Below are 25178 nucleotides of genomic sequence, written 5' to 3'. Positions count from 1 at the left end.
TTATTGCCAAGATTAGAAACTGCACTGTTCAATAACTATGTTCTGGCAAGTTTTATATAACTTTCTTTTCAACTCTTAGTTTATTATGGTTAATAAAAATGAAATATTTGCTTTGGAGGTACTTTCAGTCTTCTAATTGACATTTGCTCTAAAGAGAAATAGGTACTTAGATTTTTTTTTTTCCTCACCTCTGCAAATAGCACGTCAAATTAATCACTTTATATTAGGGCAACCGCTGTCTTTAGTTATCATCACTCTATTGATGATATAGATCATTTGTTCTGTCATGGTTAAAACATTTCTTCGATATTCAACCGTTAAACCAGCGCAAAAGTCCAAAAGTTCAGAAGCGAGCAGTGTATTGAGAATGCATCCCTCTAGTGCTGCATTGTGTGGGCTTTTGCAACAGTAAATCCTCATTCAGCTGCGTCGCAGCCTGGTGAAAGGCTGCCGGCAGCTCTAGGCCCTGTTGTCATTTCAGCTGAACTTACAGTAACTAGCATTGAGCAAGGTTAAGCTGACAGCCAGACTGGTTAGCACCTTTCCCAAACATGAAAAAAAAAGAAAAAAAAAAATCTTAAACATATTTGAATATAAGAAAGTTTGGTATTATATGGAAAGGGTAAGTATTCATCAGGTTAGTTCTTATTTAAGGTGATTTAATCCCCCAAGATATATTAGGAAGGAGCAGTGATTCTTCTGAGATTTTATACTACTCTCTGGTTAGCTATGAGGAAGCAGATGAGAACAGTGCCAAGCTAACTTCCCTGCAAACTTAAAATGCCATCTTTCTAATGATTTAGCAGTTATGAAAACGCCAGCATTAGTCTTAAAATACTTTTAAGTGCCAGAAAATATGCAAAAAGCTTGCCAAATCATACACACACACTCTTCTGGTAAACACTGAACGGACAGAACTTTAAAAAAATGGAGCCAGATCTTCACCTGAATCTGTTGTTAAAAGTACTTTAAAGACAATACATGCACATGTTCACTGTGATAAAGGTTGCATTCCCCATCCATGAGGCTCCCTTATTTTCATGTGAATCTAGAGCACCACTACAGCTGCCAGTATCTTTTGGTTTGTTATCATTGAACAACTTGTATGAACTGTATGCAATTACACTATTACTGTCTGCCAATCCAGCTTTATAATCTGTCTTTTATGAAAAAGTATAGTTAGCATTGCTTTGATGCCTGGTAAGAGTGACCCTCTCAGTAAAGACAGGGTTCTGCATAAAATGCTTACAAATGGGGATAAATAATAGTCGTAAGTGAATGAAAAGGGGGAGGTCAATTAAATACAGCTATGTTTATTTGAATGTAGACATCTGAGCATGTTTGTGTTTATATATTAAGAGTACTGTATTTTTTGGTGTGCTTTTATGGGTTCAGTGAAGTATAATTGGTTTGGATTTGCTTAAAATTGAACTTCTTTTACCAAAATAGAAAAAGTAGTATTTTACAGAACTGTCTAGCATATTTTATTGGGCTTCTACCATAAAGCTAGATTGACGATACTCAACTTCGGTAAAAGTGCCTGAAGATTTTTTTTTTAACTGATGCAAAAGTCTTTTATTTTTATGATAGAGACAACCTAAAACCCCAAGGATTTGGCCAGACTTCATGAAATAAGTATGAATAAAGATTATTGCTGTGTATTTCAGATTCTCTGTGAGATTATGTAATCTTAAATTTGGGTTTAAGCTCTTTAGCCTGAAGGGCTTTGTTAGTGGGATGTCCTGTTGTTTAGTTTTATGTTCATAAATATTCTTTCTGTGAACAATGCATTTCAAAATTGTGTCCTTAGTTATGAATTCATTTCCATAATACTCTTGTTATTCAAGTTTTGAGTTGATTCTGGTGGTAGACTATTTCTGGTGTAAGTAGATGTAGTTTGCAGAGACTATATGAGTTACTAGGCTTGTTCAGTGATAAAATTATGCCTTCCAGTGATTGCAGTGAAAACCTGCTTTACCTGCAAATATTTAAAATTATAAGTGTGCTCCATGAAGATCATAGTAGTATGAGTAGACTCTTCATTGGTCCTCGTTCAGTTTCCTGAATAAAATAGGGTAAAATGTCTAGGCTTTGAGGAGTTGGGCTTCTAAGGAAAATAGGATGTCACTGACTTAAAACTGAGAAAATACCTGAATTGTTTTGGAAGTCTACCTGTGGTTAAGATGTAATCCCTCCCATAGCAGCAGCAGCAAACCTGTAACAAATATCAACTGCTCCAGAGTCCTAGTTTAAGGTACACAGGAAATGGGACTGAACTGGGTTGCCAAGGGATTGGAATATGTTCTGTTTGGCTAAATCTACTGTGGAGTGTGTTTTCCAACAACGGGGTGAGGGAAGGAGTTGGTAGTGGGATTACCTCAAAACCTTTCTGGCAGAACCTCTCTCTTAGAAGCCAGGTTAATAATAAAATAATTAAGAGATGTGTCAAAAATGGAAGGATGGACTGCCATTTAAGCAATCTTCTTTCCTAGTCTTATGGAAGTCTGCTTGGCTAGACTTGGCACTGAAGCCACATAGAACACGTCATTTATTGTGTTTATCTTGATATGTTGGTGTAGCCAGGTTACTGACTATCTGAGCCCATATATTTCTGATATGATACTATATAAATCCAATAGAAGAGCTTGTCTGATAATACACATGTCTTTTCACTGCACAGAAAAACATAGTAATTTCTGGCAGAAAAACATTGGAGGCTTAGCCAAGCTATGCTTTATGAGGCACTGTGCTAATGAGGAGTGGAAGCTATTTTGTGTATCTGTGAGCTCAAGAAATACTTCAGATAATTACTAAAGGTAATTCCATGCGAGAAGTAAACAGTGATTAAATTTTCCTCTTATGTCTGGTTGAATTTCAAATTGAAAGCTTGGTAGTAGAGCATAGTGATTTCTTAAATATCTGAACAATGTTTTGAATTCTGTTATGTTGCAGGCTTTGACCAACTTACTGGAAAAAGTAATTACTACAAAGGTGTGGAGGCAGACAAAGCAATAAAGAACCCTGAATGTTCCTCTCTACTGTGTTCATCTGAGGGCTTCATTCCAAAATGTTGGCTTCTGACCCTGATGTGTTTAGCCACGCTTAAACTTTCTTATATGAAGCAACCTTTAAAAAAGATCAGATCTACAGGTCAGTATGGGTGGAATAGCCTCATAATAGGTACTCCACCAATTTTTAATCATCATTAGTCATTATCATCTTTATGACCCCTTGCAAGCACGTAAGATTGATTATGGGCTACTTGGAAACACCTAGACATGCAAGCTGATCGTTGCTCAGTTTTTAGGGAGGGTAGATGATGTCTGAATGCATTACCAGCTTTGGGGCCAAATTACAGTGGGACCTGGTATTATCACTTTTATTTCAGTGCTTTTGTTTCAGACTGTGATTTAGCTCCTGTTACTAAATATATGCATCAGAGCTGTTTGCAATTTAACAGTTGAACCTCCTAGTGTTAAGAGGACCAGCAGAAGGTAGCACTTAAACTGTGCATGAGGGCTCTGCTGGGGTCAAAAGCACAGATGTGTGTCTGTTTTGTTTTTGCACGTAGAGAATAGTGCAAGCACAGTTTGTGGGCAATCAGAAGATTTGCATGTAAACTTGTGAGTTGATAGCAGTAGGAAATCGCTATGGTGGCTCTGGATTTTAGCCTAGTCATTTCCATATGCTTGGGGTTCTGTTGCTCAGCTTCTGAGCAGGTGGAGTATGTGGGGATAGAGTCAAACAAAAATATGTTATTAGAGCTAGCTAGGACTCCTTAAAGTTCTTTTTTTCCCTAGAAAAGAAAGTTTTACTGAGGAATTGTATTTATTTTGACAAATGGTCCCTGGAAAACTTTCCAGGTCTGTGAGATAGAAATTGTACTTGAGAAAGATCTTCAGAACAGACAGATGGTTGGAGCATTGAGACCCAGTAAGCTCAAAATTAGTAACAGCCAAGAAGTTACCTTCTAGTTGTTTCTCTGACCAGTGCTCTGAGTGAGTGTTTTAGTTTATGGCACAATCCAGATTTACCATTCAAATATTTAAATGTATTTAAAATGCATGTTTTGATAAGTGTCTGTTGACACCTGTCTGTTTATCTTTTTGTAAAGATTTGGGGTTTTTCTGCTCATACAACTAGTCTGAGAGCAGTCCAGTATACATATGCAGGTAGTCTTGAGAATGCATTCAGTCGGGCTATAGTTTATCTTACTAGTGATTTAAAACATCTCTCCCAAATTTTAGGAAGATAAATGTAAAATACAGTTATAGAGAATAAAATCAAGTTTTCCTCCTGGAGTTCCTCCCAGAGTTAGTAAATTGGGCATTAGTTACTACATTATCATAACTACTGCTCATTCCCAATGGAAGCTATGTAAATGGTTACTGAATTATGTCCTGGGAGACAACCAATATGGGCATTTTCAAATCAAAGCCTGGGGATGTTTGATTCTGAAATGCAACTTTTTATCAAGTTGTGCGTTAACAGTGTCAGCTCTTTCAGTGTAATGAGGCTCTGGTTTTACTAGTCTCTTGATGACAACTGTTAAAGTACTGATGGGAGTGGTGTTTAGTTTAAGTATGCTGTAAATTAATACCTTTTGCATTGTTAGTGCTTGTAAAGCTGAACCACAGTAAGAGTTAGTTTGTCCGTTGTTTTATTAAAGTTTGCTATTTCCTGAATTTGGGAACAAATCCAGCTCTTTCGGACTCCTCCATGGAAAAAAATGTTCTCTGCTGTGGTGATTAAGCCTTTCTCAGGAAGAAGAGGAAAATCTTGTTATCACTTTAGGATTTTTCTGGTCTGTCTGCTGCTAGTATCGATAGGGTCTTTTCAGCTTGTGGCTATGTCATTGTATTGTAATTGTCTCTCCAGTCATCTGAAGGCTGCTTTTTAAATTTTTGCTATATTACTTTATTTGTTGTCAATTAAATAATTAATGCCATAAATTCCAAATCTCCCCCATGCTTGTGCAAGCTTTATAACTTTACCTCACTGACCAAATTAGATACAACTGTTCGTGTAATCTCAGTTGACTTATATTATGACATTGTAGCTTTATATTTATAATGAGAGTTCCTAAAATATTGTTTTCAGCTTAATATCAAGGCTTCCTTATTTGTGTGAGCGTGCATATGAATTTTAAGGGATGGTGCTAAGCCTACCTCATTCTTAACAGATCAAGCAGGAGTGTAGAGAACTTACAAAGTTTCAACAGTTATGCATATTATCAATACTAAAATTAGGTTTTAAAAGCTTCTTTTTCAATTTAATGTTGATTTTAATATTGCTTTTAGTGGGATAAATGAATAACATTTCTAATCAAAGTTGAATCTTCTGGATAAGTGCTTAAGATTTTCACTGTGGGCAAAGGGTAGGTGAAAAAACCTAAAATTTCTTAGGACATATCTTGATCCTTAAGCTACGTTTGTGTAAATTAAATGCAAAAGTACAACTCTAGGACAAGAGTTTAGGGAACATCTTATTTCTTATTTTATTTTTATAACCAGTTTTAACATTTCTCACAGGATGTAAAAGGCCAAAATTGTAAAAGGATGAAGCTTTTGATTTTTATATTTCCTGCGCCTTACTGTTACTATTTTTGGATTTTAGATAAAGCATCTTTTTATGTAAATAAGGAAGAAATGCTGACAATAGCAATGCATTACTGGAAACATAAAACATGTCACAATCTTTTTCCCTAATGGCAATTATGGACCTGATTTCTGTGGTTCATTGTTTGTCACACCTCCCTTCTGCCTGAATAATGAAGACTCATCCTAGGGAGAGACTAAAGATCCCATAGATTAAACATATCCCATGGATTGCTAGTGTTAGCAGGAAACTTGTAAGAATGACCCACCAAGGGCAGTGCTTTACTACAGCTCTTGTCATTTTGAGTTTTAAAAGAAATGAAGATATTATGGTGTGAATTAAGTTTGGAATAGGGTTTAGAATTTGCTGGAGAATGAATCAAGTTTAGAGGTTTAGAAGGCATAGGCTTCACAATTTGTATCCTGATTATGGAAATTATGAAAGATCAGTTTTATTTGGAACTGCAGATTTGTTGCTATTCAAAGTGGTGACATGTCTTTTGAAATTATCTATTAGAGTCAAGATACTTGCCTTGGAATGTGGCTGGAACCAGATTTTGTAGTTGGATACTTGGACTTCACAATTGGGTACTAGTTTTCTCCTGATAGTAGGACCAAAATTGTTGACGTAAGTGCAGATGATTTCTAGATATGCATCACAAGTGGCACCAGAGTCCAGTAAAATAAATGAAAACTGAACATGTGAATTAAAATACTGTAGTATAAATTGTGAGCATGTGCTTTTTAGCCTTTACCCCATCTTCCTTTTCTGATTTTTCTCTGATTATCCCAATGATGTTTCCTTTTATCTTTTTTCCCTTGGGAATTATTATTGCCGTTATCAGTTTTGAGTCAAATTCATATCTGGGCTGCTGCCAGATGAACTTTCACAAAGGCCTGCTGAAGTCTTTTAGGACTTCATGTATGTGAAAGTGCCTTGAATAATCCTAGTTCTACAATTGGATTTATGCTTGGTAAGAGTGCTGTGAGTTTGATCTGTAGGTGTTGCCCAGTATTAGAGATTGTAAGGCCATTTCATTCTGGAACACTGCAAAATGGCATGCTAATTGTATTATGTGGACTCCAGTTGTACGCTCTCCTGGTTCAACAACAGTGGGGCTGTCCCATTTAACTATGAAGTAATGTCTGCCACTCATTTTGTCCTCAGCTGAACTCAGTGTACAGGCCTCTTATATACTAATGTCTAAAATACAAAGAATGAACATGTAGTACAAGTACTTTATGATACAAATTGAAAATTCATGCTGACACTACCCATCTTAAACAGTTTTTAAATATAGTGTGCATGCATTGTACAGAGATGTTCGCTTATTTTAAGGTAGGATTAGTTATTTTACCAATTTCCCTGCTACAGCTATTTTGATTCATGCAGAGAAACTGTTTCAGTAGATTAATTTCTAAAAGTACTGTAAAATTTGTGCCTGCGTTAGGGACCGTATGCTTCTGCAGATGAAACCGTACTATTGCTCTCTTGGCAGCTATTTGAAGTCGTCTTTCATGTCTATAGCTATTGAGCATTTGCTACCTTAAGAGCTTCAACTTTATGTACAGTACGTTATCTCATTGTATTTCCGAGTGAATAGACTTAAAATACTAAAGGCAATTTCAAATGTAAAATGATAAAAAGAAGCTGTCCTTTCAGGTATTTTCTTTTTGAGTACTGCCGTATGAAATGTTTAGGAGAAATGTGAATGGAAAGATATGACTCAACAGCTGAAGTACAGCATAATTAGACAATAGAAGATCTTGATGTACATCAAGAAAATCCACTAAGCTGGGAGCAAAATCTGCATCATGGTCAGTAGTCTTCCCCTACTGTGCAGCCAGTGTGCTGCAAACCAAGTCTGCCCTGAACTTCCTTCCCGTGAAGACACAAGCTGGATGGGAATCCAGCTACTAAAATATTATTTCATTGTAAGAACACTGTGGAGCGCCTGTTAAATCTGGATATAATATAAACTCAACAGGGTGTTCTTTCATGTTTGTCTTTTGAGGTGAACCATTGGGTGATTCTACTTCATAGACCACTCACTAATGCACACACCACTTTACCTTTTCTTTCTGCAGCCACAAGATAGCTTCTTAACACATTGAACTTCCACATTTTCACTTGGTAACATTCACATCTAACAAAACTTTGAAACTCCAGCCTTGAGAGTAATATATTTGTGCTTTTAAAAGTTGAACAGTACTAGAGCAAGAAGAGGGTGTGATTGAGTGAATGTAGGGAAAAGAATGTGCTCAGGAACAGCATGTATAAAGCAATGTGTAGAGTCAGCCTGGGTGTGGAGGTGTATAGGTTGTTCCAGGGAATGTGTGAGTCTTCCTGAGTATGCAGAAGGGGCAATGGGTGCTTGTTAAGGGCAGAGACACAGCTGGATGTTGTAGCATAGAAGTAACTAGCATTTGTGTGAACGTGTAAGAGCACACACAAAAAAAAAAACCCTCACAAAAAAAAGCCCCAACAAAAAACTCGACTTAATTTGAGAAGGAGTAGTAGGTTTTTGGATTGTCCTACAGAGTGCTAACAAAGAGCAGGTCCTCACTGAGGTGCTAAGAACGAGAGAGAACTCTAGGTTGTAAAGAAAAGACTCATCCAAAGGCTGGAATCAAAGCAATGAAGGCAGTGGCTGCTGAGGTTGACAGCTAGTCCCCTAAAAGCTAAAATGAGGCGCAACACCTGGACAGAAGAGTAGTGGAGAACAGAGCAGACCTGTAGTAAGGTCTGCAAGCAGGGATGGACTCTTGGAGAGTTGTGCATTGGTTGTGGCATGATTCCTGTTGAAGTTCAGAACTTTATTTCTTAAAAGGAAGAAAAGATGCTACTTCATACAGGACATTAATATGTAAAAAGATTGGGACTGGGAAAAAACATATAGAATGTACATCAAGTCACCTTGCTTTTAAAAAATTCTGTTTCTTGGTTTCCTTCCTTCCCTTCATGCCTGCTTCTTTCTATAGTGATCAGGTTATCCTGGCAGTAAGGAAGTTATATGAGGTGTTGCTAATAGAAGGATAATTATCCCTGTTTCACTGTGTGGAAGAGCTGGTCTGTTCAAAGATTACTTTACCTTTTATCATAGTTGATTTTACGCCAACAGGCAACAGTAACAAAAAAAAAACCAACACCAAACCAGGAAGCTGCTAATAGATATATATTTTTAATGTTTCATTTGAATTTTATTTACATTTCATTTATTATAATGCTTCATTGCTCTTCCTCCAGTTCCAGACAGCTTCTGTGAATACCCTGAATGAGTGTTCATCTTTATGGCATGCATCAAGTACATGAATCTTTGAACACCTATAAAAATGCACAGCTTGGAAAAGATGTACATTTGCTTCTTTCCTTCACACAGGTTCCAAGTCTTCAAACATACTCAGCAACTCTCTTGAAATGTGATATTATGTCTCAGTTACTCTGCTGTAGAAAAGCATACAGAATGGTACAGTGTCATCTGAGAGCCGCATCAGTCCTATGCTAATAACTATAATTTATCCCCAGGGTGGGTGGTCGGTGTTCATGCTGCCTGCTTCCCCTTTAGGAGATCTTTCAAGACATATGTTTTCAGTGGATTGTATAAAGATGTTGCAGAGCTTGGGAGGGAAAACTGGAGGTTGAATTCTAGATGGAAAAAGGCAGAAGGTATCAGATGGTTATTTTCTTCTGTGGCTCATTTTGACGAGCTGTATAGCTTAGTATGTCTGCCTTAATCCTTCCTATTAAAAATTTGAGCCAGGCTAATTGTTGATACTGTGTGCAGTCCAGAGATTGGAAGTAGGGTCTACTTTCTGCCTTCATCTCTTGTTATATGTATTGATGACCTTTATAATTTGATGACTGTGCTGTATTTATCCTTTATTGGTGCTGAATAAAATATTTATTTGATAGCGTAGTGCTAATATGTGCAGTAGTATTTTTGGTATGCATTTTTAAAGAGAATAGAAGACTTCTAAGTACAAAATTAAATGGATGTGGATAGAAATGTTGTGTAAACATAATTTGGGTCTTGCTGCACCTAAGTGTTCAATATTTGGTAACACTTTTCCCCTCCCCACTTTCTACTGCAAAATAAATCAGTCCCATTCCTGTATTTTTCATTGTCATCATTGAAAACCTGGAGGATTAGGCCCATGGTGGTTTTGTCACATTTTTGTACTGTTTTAGATTACCCTAATTGTTTCTGTATATGTATTTTGGAAGAGCTTTTTCTTAGTAAAGTAAATGTGGGTAACTTAAAGTTCAAGTAAAATTAAGTTTTCCATTCTCAACATTCTTTCATCCATCTTTGATAATATGTCTTGCTACATGGATGTAGATGAAGAAACCTGAAATAACTGAAATAAAGTCTGAGAATTCAATGTAAAAATAAAAATGTTCTCTGTAATTAAAAAGAAAATTCCCATATGGGCAGACAGTTCTAGAACCTGTCACTTCATCGCTTCAGGGCTGCTTATAATCTCCTTTGAGGGATTTTTTTTTACGAGTGCTCATGGAAACAGGACCACTGGCTTATCTAGTAGCATTATTTCTATGACTTTAATGGTAAACTTGTGCAGAAATGAGCTACAAAATGGCTTAAGCAGATCACGTAGTCTCACTTTAGCCGTGATAGTGATTTTACTGCTAGGGAATATTTTCAGACAGTAAGGCAGGCCAAACTGGCCTGTGTAAATCCTAAACAATTATTTTGCAATGGTAAAGTAAAACTAACCATTTTTACTTTGTTTTGAAATAGTATACAAAAATTTAAACTGTCCTTTAAAATGTGTTCCCCGCCAGCTCTTCCAGAGGACAGAAATAGTTGCAAGCTAGTCCTCTCTTTTTTTTTTTTTCTTCTCTTTAAACTGTTGCTCAGCTGTTTTGTAGAACAAAATGGTGGTTGTTTGAGAACAGGTAGGCAGTGAGATCTAGGCTGATCTGAAAGTAAGGTGAAGTGGAACTATAGAAAGATTTGTCTGAAAACTAAAGTAACAAGAGTGAGCATCAAGAAAAACAATGGAACAGAAAGGAAAAGTAGGTATGATAAAGGGAAAGCCAAGTATGAATGTTAAAAAAAAAAAAAAAAAAAAAGAACAAAGATGCTCTTATGGTGCATACTAGCTGCAGCTAGTAAAAATGGTATTGCATTCGCCCAGCTGAATTAAGATTTTGGTCTTTGCATCAGTGAAAGTATGTTTTCTGCTGCTGCCAGCTACCATTTTGGGAACCTCGTTGCATATGGTATTTATGATATTTCCTCCTTAACAAGGAGCCAACGTGTTGTTCCTAGTGATGACTAAACAGGAGAACGCCTCTGAAAATGTGCTTAACTTTAATTTTTTTATGCTTTGGGGTTTTTGTTACATAAAAGTAATCCATAGAGTTGCAGTAAGAAAATATAAATCATTTCAGAAGGGAAAAAAGTTCATTCCACACGTTGTATGTAAACAGGCTTAAAATCACATTGTCTTCAGGAAGAACACAAAGCATCCAATTACTTAGATGACACTTCTGTCACCTGGTAGATTAAACCAACATTAACTCCCATTATTCACTGGTGAGAAAGGAATATTTGCTTACCTGCAAGCTGGACGTGCCAATGTGTCTAACAATATCTGTACTTTAGTACAACATTTCTAATAGATGGAGAAAATAAAGCAGGTGTTTTTTTCTATTGTTTTATCAGACAATTGTTGTTAGCTGTCCTGATGTGCTTACAGTGTACTAAATTGTTGTAAGCCAAGGGCAAGGCTTGTGGACCTAGGCATTCCTGTGTTCAGGAATTTTCATACTAAAAGCATCACTTTCAAGGCACAACACTAAAGCTTACAATAAACTCCCACAGATAAAACCATGTCATTCAAGTGCAACTTCTAGAGTATCACGCTTCATATTTTTTTTCCATAATTAGTTTGTGTCTTCTGGGGTGGGGGAGGTTTGGTGTCACTTTTATCTTCTACTCATCAGATTTAGGCTATTCTAGATACAGACTTAAAAATGCCAAAATATAGCTTAAGCCTGAACAGTCCTTCCTTGGAGTAGAGGAATGGACCAGATGACATTTTAAGTCCCACTTTTTCAAGTCCTTGTCCTAGAAAGAAAGAATTTTTTCTGATTCTTTCCCTTGGGAGCAGGGTAGTCTGACTGGTAGCTATGTCTCGTTTTTTAGAAAGGTAAATTGTCAGTCAGCTGTCACTGCTGAAGATCTGTGATAACAATGTGGCATGCAAAATAAGTGGTGTCTGTGGTGGTATGTCCATAAACCGTTTAAGAATTGAAAGTAATATAAGTAGTGATTATCGTTTTGCACATCTCTCTGTTTCCATAACAAGAAGAATTTCTTCTTGTTAACAAGAAATTCCGTAACAAGAAGAATTCCGAATCAGAGTTTCTTAGGATAAAACCTGGTTTTGGAATGTATTTCTGCTAATATGCTGGAGAATAAGACTCAGCATGTGCTAGCATTCTTAATTTTCTTTGACATTCATGATTTCTAGCACTTTTGTTTTGTTTTGTTTTTTAAATGAATATCAGATCTCTGTAATGCCAGCAAGGATGTCCTGTTGCCAGGCAAAAAGGAAAAAAAACCCAAACAAACCAGGAGGCAATAAATGGAATTGATTTTTTTTTTTAACTCTTTTTACTCTCAGAGTAACTTAAGTAGCATGCAGGGTTTCAGAACAAGATGTAGTTTGTGTTTCTGTTGCTAATAACTGCCATATGTCTTATGTCTTTTTTCTTTTTTCTTCAATCATCTCCTCTCATAAAGGGGGTCGAACACCTACAGAACATAACTCTAAAGAGAGTTACCTTAAATATATTCCATTGTGTTATTACAAACTGATGCAATCAATCTACTTGACAGCCAAGGGTAACTATACTCAGATACATTTTGTGTATAAAATAGCTGCTAAACATAACAGGAATGCAAAGCCTTAAAGCTAGTTTTCAAAGATGTCTGAAGGAGAGAGAATAGGGATTTCCTTAATATTGGACTATGCTGTCAGAGTTTCTGAAAGAGTTATAATATATATAGTGGTAACCAGCCAGTGCTGCCACTTACTATTAAAAGCCATAGATAATGATACACCTTTTGATATATCTTTTTTTTGTGCTGGCCATGTGGTTATCTCCTTGCAAAATGAACGTGAATCATGCCTAGGACATGCATGTATTTTCCCCTCCTTTGTCCCGAAAAGGTATTGAGGCAGAAACAGGGTAGTACAAAAGCTTCTCCCTGCTGTTGGAGCGGCAAGGCAGTAAAGCTGAGACTGACAAATGCATTTAGGAGCCTGATTCCCATTGAAATCAATGGGATTTGGGTGCCTAAGGGCACTTGCAAGTGTGGGTCTGACTTCTGGCTAGGCTACATAACAATGTTACTGGGAGGAACCACGGATGGGATGGGATCAACCAGCACGTTTTGTGTTCCACTTCCATTCTCATGTTGGTCCTACCCATTGTTTGAACAGTGGTAGTCAGCCCTCGGACCACCATCAGCGATGAGTTTGCCGACAGCTTGTTCTTTGTGACAGTGAAGTTGAGCTTTCCATTGACAGTAGCCCACAGCAAAGACTCCTTAGTTTCTGTGTGTTGTCTTTCCTTATTTTGATTCCTGCATCAGCCACAGATGTCTCAGTGCATGATGTATGTTGTCTCTGACTTTTTAACTTTAAAAAGTTCTTTCTGCAACCCGTAGCATGCATTTTGCATTTGTATTTAAGAAAGGGAAAGATTACATACTTTGGAAAGCTGTTTGTTTCTTGGGTTGTTTTGTTTGTTTTATATTTGTGTGCAATTAAATCTAAATGTCTCACTCTCCCCTATTTAAGGAAAAAAAAAAGAAAATGTTTTAATCATGAATTTGTGTGGTAGCATGTTTTGTTGCTTTGTCATGAGATGCTTTTGTATTCTTTTTAACCGACTGTGGCAAAGGTATCTGACCATTTTTATCCACTGATTTTTCCAGACACAGCACAGTGATCTTGCTTGTAAAGAGGAATACGGTGTTGTTATAACAATGTTTATTCATCTTGTACTGGAGGGGGGTGATGTTGGTCTAATCATTGCATTAACTACTAGTGACATGGTTGGGGGTTTTGTGATGTAAAAACTCCTACTTTTTTTTTTTTTTTTTTTTTTCTCCAGGGCTCCTGGGAAACACAGTTGTTGCAAAGGTGGGGTGACAGCACTGACTCTAGGTCTTCTGCTCTGATATTTATGTCCCATCTTCTGGATGCCTACAGTTCACATGCTCTGAAATTAAATTTAAAACATGCTCAAACAGTGTTTGTATCTACTGTCACTACATTGTGCAAACATAGCCATCAATGTCTTCTGAGCTGCAATCTGCCTTGAAGAATTTCTTGTGATGCTGCCCACACAAGAGGTTTTGCAGATGGAAGTTGTAGCACAAGATCCCAGCCTTTGCCTTCTATCCTGAGGTTGAAATTTAAGACAGAATTTGCTTATTGGCATATAAAAAACCCAAAATCGTTGCTAACAGCCTGGATATATATAAAACAAACTTGTATTATAACAGATGTGGATGTATGAAAGGTGATACAGAGGGAGGAGCTCTTCCAATGGTGCCATTCTGCATGGGATGTGCACTCAGGCTTAGGTGATGGGAACGTGGCTGTGCTATTTTGTAGCCTCTTCCCTCTCCATCTGCAGTATGGCCTCTTGATTGATGCTTATAAAAGCATCACAGCTGAAACTGAGTAGACGATGAAAATCCCATAAATTCTGAATCATTTTTAAGTTTTAGCATTTTGTTAGCCTTGGTTCTCTCCTGGATGCTTGGATCACCAGAGTCTTTTTTTGAAAACAATTTCTCAGCGGGGCTGCATGTGTGTATAATATGTAATAGTGTACCTTAAATATATACCAGCACTGCAAAGTAAAATTACACATTGCTATGATGTAATATATTGCTTTCAGAAAAAGGTCAAGACTGTTGTGTGTGTCAAAAGGGAAAATTTATCTTGGCAGACTAATAGAAGTTTCTCATGGCTTAACTGCTTTCCCTCAAATTTCAGTCTAGTTTGAGTTCATGAGAGCATTAGGTTTGGCAATCAAGATGTGGTACAGCGAACGTCTAGTATATCTTCATTTTGAAAGACCAGTCTTCAGCGTGTCTTGGAAGTTTGGCACAGTTTGCATGGAGATAAATTTAATTCCTGGTCTGCCTCTCTGCTCTGTCCTGTCATTTACCCCTTTGTAATGTCCTTCCAACTGTGATCGTAGTTTCTAATAAAACCTAGCGTACTCACAAAAATTTAGTGTGTCAAATAGTTGAGAAGGCAAATTGCCAATTTTGGTGTCTTTGTGAGTTCAGAGCACTGACGACCACTGCCTGTGACTGTATCTACATTGCAGTTAAAGGTGTGACAGCAACATGTATAGATACTGCTTTGCAAATATTGATCTAGCACTGCAGTTACAAGAGCATTGAATTTGGCTTCAGCTGTACAAACCTCGGCAGTATCCTGATGCTATGTGGTAACTGAAGCCTCTGCAGTGTTACTTTGCTTATAGCTAATGAGTTTTGGCATAAGTCAGCTTCAGTCCTACCTTTGGCTGCAACTTACAAGTAGCCCGAAACTCATTCTGAAGAAATAGGAGATACTAATACTAATGGAAAGGATTAATTTGAAGAAACAAAACAGTCAAGATGGGAGAGGTGATGCTGTATCTTATGACTACTTGCTTGATCTTACAACTGCTTTCTTGAAAGGGAAGCACTAATGTTGCACGTCTGGCTGGCTTTTGGTCTTAGCTTGACCAAGAAACTGTATTTATATGCAGTTCATATACACCATCCAACTATTTTCTTTGTCTTTTTCATCTCCAGACTAAACTAGTTTCAGCATGCTTTGTGTCAGCTATTATTGTCGTTATTGCACTTAACTGTTGTCATTAATGCCACATATATGAATCAGGTTCCAGGAGCTCATGAGATCTAGAAAAAATACACACACACACCTGACTTCTGTTTGCTTCCCAAGATTTTGACTCAGTGGAGGTTCACATTTTTAAACTTTTCTTTAGAAGCATGAACTCCATTGTCAATCCCTTTTAAAAAGGCCAATGCCCGCATGCTTCCAAGAACAATGTAAGAATCTGGGTTTGAATCCCCTCAGCTGAGCCCTGCAGAGGGATCTGGACAGACTGGAGAGCTGGGCAATCACCAATCGTATGAAGTTGAACAAGAGCAAGTGCCAGATTTTGCACCTGGGGCATGGCAACACTAGATATACAGGCAGACTGGGAAGCAAGAGGCTGGAGAGCAGCTCTGCAGAGAGTGACCTGGGGGTTCTGGTTGGCAGCAAGCTGAACATGAGCCAACAGCGTGCCCTGGCAGCCAAGAGGGCCCACTGTGTCCTGGGGTGTACCAAGCACTGCATTGCAGGCAGTCGAGGGAGGGGATTGTCCCGCTCTGCTCTGTGCTGGTGCAGCCTCACCTCGAGTGCTGTGTGCAGTTTTTGGTCCCACAGTACATTAAGGGTACAAAGCTACTAGAGAGTGTCTAGAGGAGGGCCATGAAGTTGGTGAAGTGTTTAGAAGGGAAGCCATATGAGGAGCGGCTAAAGTCACTTGCTTTGTTCAGCCTGGAGAAGAGGAGACTGAAGGAAGACCTCGTCATGGTCTACAGCTTCCTCACAAGGGGAGGAGGAGGGGCAGGTGTTGATCTTTTCACTTTGGTGACCAATGGCAGGACCTGAGGGAATGGCAGGAAGATGTGCTAGGGAAGGGTTAGGTTGGTTATTAGGAAAAGGTTCTTCACCCAGAGGATGATGGAGCACTGGAACAGGCTCCCCAGGGATGTAGTCACAGTGCCAAGCCTGATGATGTTCAAAGAGCACTTGGACAACACCTTTAGAGATCTGATGTAAATTTGGCGTTGTCCTGTGCAGGGACAGGAGTTGGACTTGATGATCCTTGTGGGTCCCTTCCAACTCAGGACATTCTATGATTCTGATTCCTCCCTGAGTATGCCAGCCTCTAGACAGCCATGTAAAAGGTGCGGGATGGCACCTTCTGCTTTGTTAGTGCTTCTAAGTGAAAGTGTGTGTTATACTCAGTGTTTTAATCTGGTCGTGGTGTGGCACTTGTACTACAAGCCAGTCTATTGGGTTGATCAGCAGCTAAAGTCCAGTCCTGATAGCTTGTGGTCAGTAGGCATGAGATGGGCCCTTGAAATGCTCAGCTAAACCAAGAGATCTTGGCATGTAGAGGAGTAGAACGTCTGGCACTTGGCTAACTTCACTGGTGAGAGTTAAAGCACCAATGACTTTTCAGGTGCCTGAGCTTTGAAAGCAGATTTATATTTATAAATACAAATGTTACTCAGAGCAGAGCCAGTTGGTGTGAGGTAACAAGTTACTGTGCCTCAGTCGGTCTGTATGCTCTGTGCTCTTAATATGTGGCAGGCACAAGTAATTTGAGTGAGCGTACTCCATAGTGAGGGGAGCTGAGCTGCTGTGAGTTACACTGCATTTTTTTTGTTGACTTGCACAGCCAATTACTGTAGGTCAGCTGAGGTGTGCTACTTGATTAGCTTCCAGCAATTCATTTGAATCTTCGAGCCTTCAGACACCTGAAAATCTCTGTGGATGTGGCACTAATGATGTAGAAGCAACTTATCTGAAAGTTCTTTCATCTACTAGTTGATCAGGGAAGACACTTAAGCCTACATTTGTATGAGAGGGGAGCAGCTGGCAGGGCATTTTTCCACACTGCTTTGGAACTTGCACTTCCCCCAATACCAAAATAGTTCTGGGACATGCTGCAGTGGCCCACTTGTTTTTCTTAGCAGTAAGGGGCTGGGAGGATTCTGGTGGAAGATTGTAAATATATCTTTTCAGCTGTTGGGCTATGTTTATTATCAAGTAAAAGGGAGCTACTGCTTTAGTGTATCTTTATAACTGACACTCTAAAAATATAATCTCAAGCAAAGGGTGAGTGTCCCTTTCTTTAGAGAGACTGTATTAGTATGGAGTATCAATGAAAAATCATACACAAGAAAGGAGGCAAATCCATTTTGCTGAGAACTAGCAGAATGTGTAGCAGTGTACATATATCAAGATACTGAGGATAAGTTTTGCTAATGAATTGAGAGTAAGTTCTCAGTGAACTGATATTTACTCTAATTTTAGCTACAGTAAGTCTACTTAATATTGGATTGCCATTTGCGTCCTTGCTATGAACATACATAATCACTCTAAGTAGCAAAATATTTGAGGGTGGAATTGTGGTTACAAAAGACAAACTGGGAATTATTTTTTCAGCTTCTTTTAGTTCTGTAGGCTTTAATATTTCCATACAAAAAATACCACCTCTGACCACTCTTCACATTGTATATTCACTCCAATAAATGGGTGATAGGAGGAATGATAGTGATAGGGGTTTGAAAATAGGCTTTCACATATTAGTGGCTGGAATGGCACGATGAATGTCAGGGCAGAAACAAAGTGTTACTGAAAAAAATGTAATTGCAAGTAGGAATAAAGAGCACAAAACTGCCAGTGGATTGCTCAGTATAAGAGAGTAATTTCTCCCACTTTGTTTTATAACTTTCTTACCTCACTCTTTCAAAACCTTGGAGAGGGTGGGTGGGCAAAAAAATGTAATATTACAAGGCTGTCCTAACTCTAGAAGATGATGAGTTTGTGTCTCATGAACAAATATATTCCAAGCTTCAAGATGCCATGGGATCATATTTCATTTACATCATAAGTTATAAGTGATCTCTGCATTAGCTTTTCCCTCCTTCCATCACCTTCTACCTTCCAAAGTTCTTCTAAATAGATTACATCTCGTTAGAGTTATATTTGCTTTGCTAATGGCTATTTTTGGCTTATCAAATGGCCCTCTCTACTGCTGAAGCTCTGTTTCAGTGTCTTCTCTAATTTAGAAACTTACTTAGAATGGAAATTTCAAAGTTCTGGAGTCCCATTTTCATACGTGACTGATGAGCCTAAGTCACTTCTGCTCCTTTGGAAAGCTTTAATCCAGATGTTATCTTTTTGTATTTACAGAGAATTAGGTACAAGCAGAGAACAAGTTTGAAAAGTTTTCTCATAAGCATGATTTAAAATGCAGGTTTACTGTTTGTTTAAAGAAAGCCAAGCCCACCTACTCCCTGCTGAGTAGTTTGGTATGTGCTGGAATAACTTGCATCACATCCCCTCATGGCTAAGATCTTTCTACTTCTTAGGACATCTTATAGAGGCTGCTGAAGATTTCCTGAGAAAAGCAGTCTGCAGCATCAGAGAGTGCACATGGGTGGAAATACAATCATAATAAAAGGACTGAAATTGATTTTTGCCTGGAAGCAAGATATTAATGAAATGGCTGCAGTCAGCATGATGTAGCCCTGTGATTGTGATGAGGATGCAGAAAGGTGCCTCACATCTGTTACCCACAATAGTATGGACTGTAAGCACAGTGCAGGTAAGTACCTGGCTCATCTATTGTGTTAATTTCTCCTATTTTGTCTGGCAGAAATAATCAAATGAATGTTTAAACGTGAAAATGTTTACAATTGACAGAACAGAGAGGAAGGCATTAATATAATTTTTTGAGGAATAATGTGTACCATTCTGCTCTCCCGTATTCATGAAGGATTAATTAAAACTGGAACAGGTGCAGGGAAGTGCTATGAGGGTGCTTACAGAAATGGACAGCATATTATAAGATCCCATAAAAGCTTTGTTTTCATGTGCTAAATAAGCCCACGGGTCTATAAATATATGGGAATGAAAAACAATGTGGGGATAAGAACATGTGGTTGCAAACTAGGCTAAAATAAATTAGACTAAGGTTTTTAAAACCACCTAACCTTCAAGTAGGAGGTGTGAGGTTGGGAGCCCTAACTTCATTTAGGGCTGATTAGTTTAAGAAAGCAACACTTTAACATTGAGAAGATGACAACATGGAGATTGAGGTGATTCTTTTCCATCCCATTCCCATGTAAGCTTTTACAAGGATAAATGGTAATGAAAATGCTGGGAGTATCTCTGTTTTAGAATTTACAGAATGGCTGAGGTTGGAAGGAAGCTCTGGGGATTGTCTAGTCCAACCCCTGCTCAAGCAGGGTCAGCTAGAGCAGGTTGCTTAGGGCCATGTCCAGTTGTGTTTTGACTATGTCCACAACCTCTCTTGGCAACCTGGTCTGCGGTTTGATCACCCTTACAGAGTAAAAAAATGTTTTTGTGTTAAGATGGAATTCCACGTGTTTTAATTTGTGCCCGTTGCCTCCCCCGTCACTGGGCAGTACTGAGAAGAGTCTTGCTCCCTCTTTTTTGTTCCTCTTATCAGGTATTTACACATATATAGGATCCCCTTGAGCCTTTATGTCTCTGGGCTGAACACATGAAGGTCTCTCAGCCTCTCCTCTTACGTCAGATGCTCCAGGCCCTTAATCATCTAAGTTGTCCTTTGCTGGACTTACTCCAGTAAGTCTCTGTCTTACACTGGGGAGCCCAGCAGTGGACCCAGAACTCCAGCTGTGTCTTACCAGGGTTTACCAGGAGGGGAAGGATCACCTCCCTTGACCTGTTGGCAATGCTGTTCCTAATGCAGCCCAGGAGGCTCTTGGCCTTCCTTGCTGCAAGGGGACATTGCTGGCTCATGGTCAACATGCTGTTTGGAAAGACTCCATGGTCCTTCTCTGCAGAGCTGCTTTCCAGCCCATCAGCCCCCAGCCCAGGTGCAGGACTTTGTATTTCCCTTTGATGAACTTCATGAGGTTTTTCTCTGCCCATTTCTCCTTCCTGTCAAGGTCCCTCTGGAAAGTGGTGGACACAATCTGGTGCGTTAGTCACTCCATCCAGTTTTGTGTTATCTGTGAACTTGCAGAGGGTGCACTCTGTCCATTCTTACAAGTCATTAATGAGAGTATTAGACAGTACTGGCCCCAGTATTGACTCCTGGAGTACACCACCAGTGACTTGCCTCCAGCTGGAACTTGTACTGCTGTTCACAACCCTCTCTTCCTGACTGTTCTGGTTTTCAATCCACCCCACTGTCCACTGATCTAACCCCTATATTGTCAGCTTCTCTACGAGGATGTTAAAGAGCAATGGTGTCAAAGGCCTTACTAAAGTTAAGATTGCAAAGAGTTTCAATAAGTTGCCAAGAAACGACTGTTGGTAGCACTTAGACGAAGTAGAATAACATAAGGAAAATTGTGAGGGTAGGAGAGAGTGACAACCAGAAATAAAACCCTGGTAAAGATAAAAGGAAAGTTCCTTATGTTTTCAGAGCAGGAACTGAACAGACTGCTTCCACAAATTATCTGGTGTACTTTGCACAACAGCTTGTGCACCTACAGCTGTTGCCTTTAAGGTTGTGATATACAAATATATAGAATAGAATTGATTAATAAAATTATATATTACAGTTACAACAAATTACTTTTATTATGTACAAAAGGTTGATCACTGTTATTGGTATTAGGCTGTTTCCAGCAGTTTAATCTGGTGGAAAATAAAAGATCAATGCCCTTTTTCCAGCTATTTTTATATGCTGTCAAGGCTGCCATTTGCACCATAAAAGAATGCTCTATCTGTCCAGTGGAAAAGCTGACTTTTGGAAACAGGATTCCTGGAGATTTTAAATTACAGGAAGAGAAATCACATGATAAGAGGGAATGATTGTAGTGAGGTCAAAGGGAGTAGACCAATAATGCAGAGTTATATTTGATTCTGTGGGCAGTTCAAAAACAGCCTTAGGGTATGAGTGTCCTCTACTCCGGTATTAACTGTGATCTACTGATGACACTGAAATCAGACTTCCAGGTTTAAGTGTTTAAGCATACATTTATGCCCGTACAAAGAAGCAATAACGATGGTATTCTAAAAGAACACCAAACAAAGCAGTATCTTAATGAAAGAGAATATAATTATCCTATAATAAGCATATTTCCTCCTTTTCTGTCAGAAATGATGTGGATCGAAGTTAGTAGATGATCCAAACTTTTGAAGTTTTACCAAAGCATTTTAATTAAAAAGAAAAATAGAGCTCGGCTTTTTAGAGAACCTGGTGCTGCCAGTTTCAAATGCCATACTACAAGGCGTGAACAGGTGTTAACAGCACTGTTCATCTTTCCAAAGCAAAATTAAAGAAGCACAGCTGTATGCAGTATGCCATTTTAAAACAGGCTTTCTGTATAATTTGAACAATGTTTCAAGCTTACTCCATTGTATTTTAAGAACAGCTTCTCAAATTACTTTGTAAGTGTTTTTTTTACCACATGCTGTTTTAGTGAAGTTTACATAGATACTCTTTTTAAAGCTAGAAAACAATTTTAGTAGTTCTCAGACATACAGACTATTCTTCAGTAAAAATAGGTCCTTCCAGCTGAGGTACTTAATGCTGGAAGAAAAGCCAATCTCAGGCACTCTTCCTAAGAGGAGGAAAAATATGCTTATGGATCCAGTTCAAGCTGTTCAGATGCTCAAATTATGTCATCCTGAGCTTGATGTCTTGAGGCCTAAACAGGCTTTTAGTTGACAGCAGTGCAGAGAGGTATTATAACATACCAGTTCCCTGGAAAGCTTAAAGCAAAAGGGTAAGCCTGTAGACTCTGAGAAAGTTTGCAGTCTGCACTCACAGAATAGCATATAAAACATTCATTAAGCCAGAGTTAGCCCTTAGCCCGTCTCAGTCACCAGAGCCATGAGAAGTGATAGTACACCATCACTATCCCAGAAATACCGCTAATTAAGGAAAAAAAAAGAAGGAAAGAGGTAATTACCCAAAAGATAAGCTTACCTTTGATTATCAAAGTTCTTATAGCAAGAGCTGTCTACTCAAGACAATGCTAATAGGACTTAGTTTCTGCACGTACTATTCAGCAAGGAAACATCCACCAAGGTTTACCCACGCCATCACTATACTCCCACTGCCAGGCCAGAAAACATGCTGAAGGAATACCACAGTAGTTGTCTCAATCTCATCTTAATCTGCACCTGCTTGGTTTGTACTCTAATTGGTATTTCAGAGGAGGTGGATCTTTAAAGTGACATTAACCCCAAGAAGTCTCCAAAATATCCTTCTCCCATCCATCCTATATTTCCTGTTTGGAATTTAATAAGGCCATAATGGGAAAATGATTTCCTGCAGCCAAAAGAACACTTTAAATATACTAGTCATTGCTAACATTTCAGTGATAAAATGTTTATTTTTTGTGTATGTACCACAGGAATACTATTTTTTTTAATTGATCTGATTTAATTCTACTCTACCAAGTCATTCTGTTAATTCTTTAGTTTGAACAACGTATTTTAAAGCACTAAGTTCAATAAACAAAAATACCTGAATTCATAGTTGAACTCCTGTGATACCCAGCTAGCCTATAGCTAGATCTGGCTGGAGCACAGTCGTAGCATTTATCCTAAAATTTTATAAGGTGACCTAGAAATACTGGTTAGAGTGGTGATTTTCAGAACTGACCTGTTGGTGAGGCATAGCTAAAACTATGAACAGCAGGTATTGCAAAAAGATTTGTCTATAACTATTACCTGAGAACGTCTTTGAAGTACTGAGATTTAAAAGGGCTGTAGACCAGATTCTGTCTCTGGCGTAGGTGGATATCAGAAATACCTTCTCACAACAGTGTTACAGTGGGAAGAATAAGTAGGTGGGAAGAATATCCATCTCTATTGATCTAAACAACACAAAACTTGAATTGCTACATTTTTCAACCAGAACTATACCAAAGCTCAAAGATTTGAAGAGTCAGAGGGCTGGCTTACATTGTACTTACTTTGGTGGTATTTTTATGTGCTCCATATGACTGTGTGGTAACTGCTTTTTAAAGAAAAATTATTTCAGTGAATGTGCAAGTATTACTGAGTATGTGTGCATCTTTAACAGATCCCTTAAAAGATGAGTGTCTTAACTCATGTGAGGATGAGCCAGTCCTGCCACCATTATAGTCAAAAGCAAAGCTCTCACTAACCTGTAAAATGAGGTGGTTAAAAAGGATTTCTGAAAGGCTTTAAATGATAAACGTGATTCAATTTACATTTTAAGTGTAATATTTCCATAAACATATTTGCTAATTACCTACGGCCTTTGCAAATGTTTGCCTAATAATCTGTACAAACATTAAAAGATGGATATTGAGTAATACGAATAGAAAACTTTCTTCAAAATGCTAGTTTTTTGCAACTTGAAACTTGGAGAGAAACTTGAAGTTTGCTTTCTTATGCTGATGCCTCTCGAAGAACAAATACCTGCAGAAGGCAAATGGTATTTAGTAAATTTCATTAACTGTGAATTATCCCTTTAAAATTAGAATAGATTCTCCAGGAATTACTTAATCTTTCAGGGCTACAGAGTATATTGTTACCTTCAGAAATTCTACGTGTTTAAATGTTATCTCTAGGCACTTTGGTGATGGACAACTGACAGTTCCTCACCAGTTATTGAATGGCTTCAAGGCAATCATGAGGTTCACCCTAGTTTTTGACAAGCTTGCTACCCTAGGAAATCCGTCTCCTAAAATGAGCAGAATTTCTTTAGCCACATTATGAAAATGTATTCCTGAAACATCTTGCTGCCTTAGAGGTGCTGGACTATAGTTTCTCTAAGTCAGCAGTTGTTCTCATGTTTCTTTTTTTTCTCCTAATGGTCTGATATGATCTAAATCAGAATAGATTTGGGAAGGCAAGAGCTTTCCTAGCTTTCGGATCCTGAACAGAGAACATCTAAGTGGAGTTCACTGCAGTGGGGATCATTAATTGTAACTCAGCTGGACAGAACCCTTTCACCATTGAATATGTCTGTCCAGCATCAATTTTACAGGATACTAGTAGTTCTCATAAATCTGTATTAATGCTAATTGTAAATGCTGTATAGTATTTAGCACAGAGAACAAATGATTAATTTTGCTCATGTGGCTTGCAAGGTCAACTTTGCCATGACTTTGTTACAATGTTTCTGGTGGTCATCATGGAAATTTTTGCATTTTTGCTAGTATCCTAGTATAGTATAAGAAATGGCATATGCAGTTAGTTTCTTATTTCTCTTTGCATACAAACCCCATTGCTACCTTAAGGCAGGCATTGGCTCTTCTGTTATTTCAACAGAGCCCACCTTTTAGTCTACATATATAATCACAGTACCTGAGTCCCTTGCTATAGTCCTTTGCGTAATCTGCCTGCACATCTGTTCTGTACTTGATCTCTCTCATTCTCTCCTGAGGGGGTGGAGATGATCTGCTAGAGTGTTTCATTTGACAGGTTTGGTTTGTTTTCTTGTTTTGCTGTAGATGTCTCGCTATAAATATGTTAAAGAAGGTGTGGCCAAAATTCTTACTGGTTCCTCAATGTACTATAGTTTCTGTAGGGAGTATTCCAGGGTGACTGTGTCTTCCTTGTGCTAACTTGTGGGTTTGGCAGCAATTACATCTTCTCTCCCATACCTTTTCATTAATAAAGTCCCCCTTAATAAACAAAAAATTTCAAGTAGTTTCTAAAGTTAACTTTTCTCTTGAAGGTAGAAGAAGATGAAGACACAAAACATTTCTGATAAATTAAATGCTGAGCATTAAATGTTGTGGG

The 25178-nt window shown here is 38.3% G+C and overlaps 1 long non-coding RNA gene across 1 annotated transcript; it reads left to right on the top strand.

Annotated features, from left to right (window-relative positions):
- Positions 1-925: 925 nt before the first annotated feature.
- Positions 926-13797, top strand: LOC135313256 (uncharacterized). Its single transcript, XR_010372876.1, has 4 exons — positions 926-1635; positions 2953-3150; positions 6115-6225; positions 13571-13797. It is a non-coding gene; the product is annotated as an uncharacterized LOC135313256 (long non-coding RNA).
- The last annotated feature ends 11381 nt before the right edge of the window (positions 13798-25178 follow it).

The sequence above is a fragment of the Phalacrocorax carbo genome, chromosome 1 (assembly GCF_963921805.1).
Source record: "Phalacrocorax carbo chromosome 1, bPhaCar2.1, whole genome shotgun sequence".
Lineage (NCBI taxonomy): Eukaryota > Metazoa > Chordata > Aves > Suliformes > Phalacrocoracidae > Phalacrocorax > Phalacrocorax carbo.
Note: the sequence above shows the minus strand (reverse complement) of the source record. Positions and strands in the feature narration are given on the sequence as shown.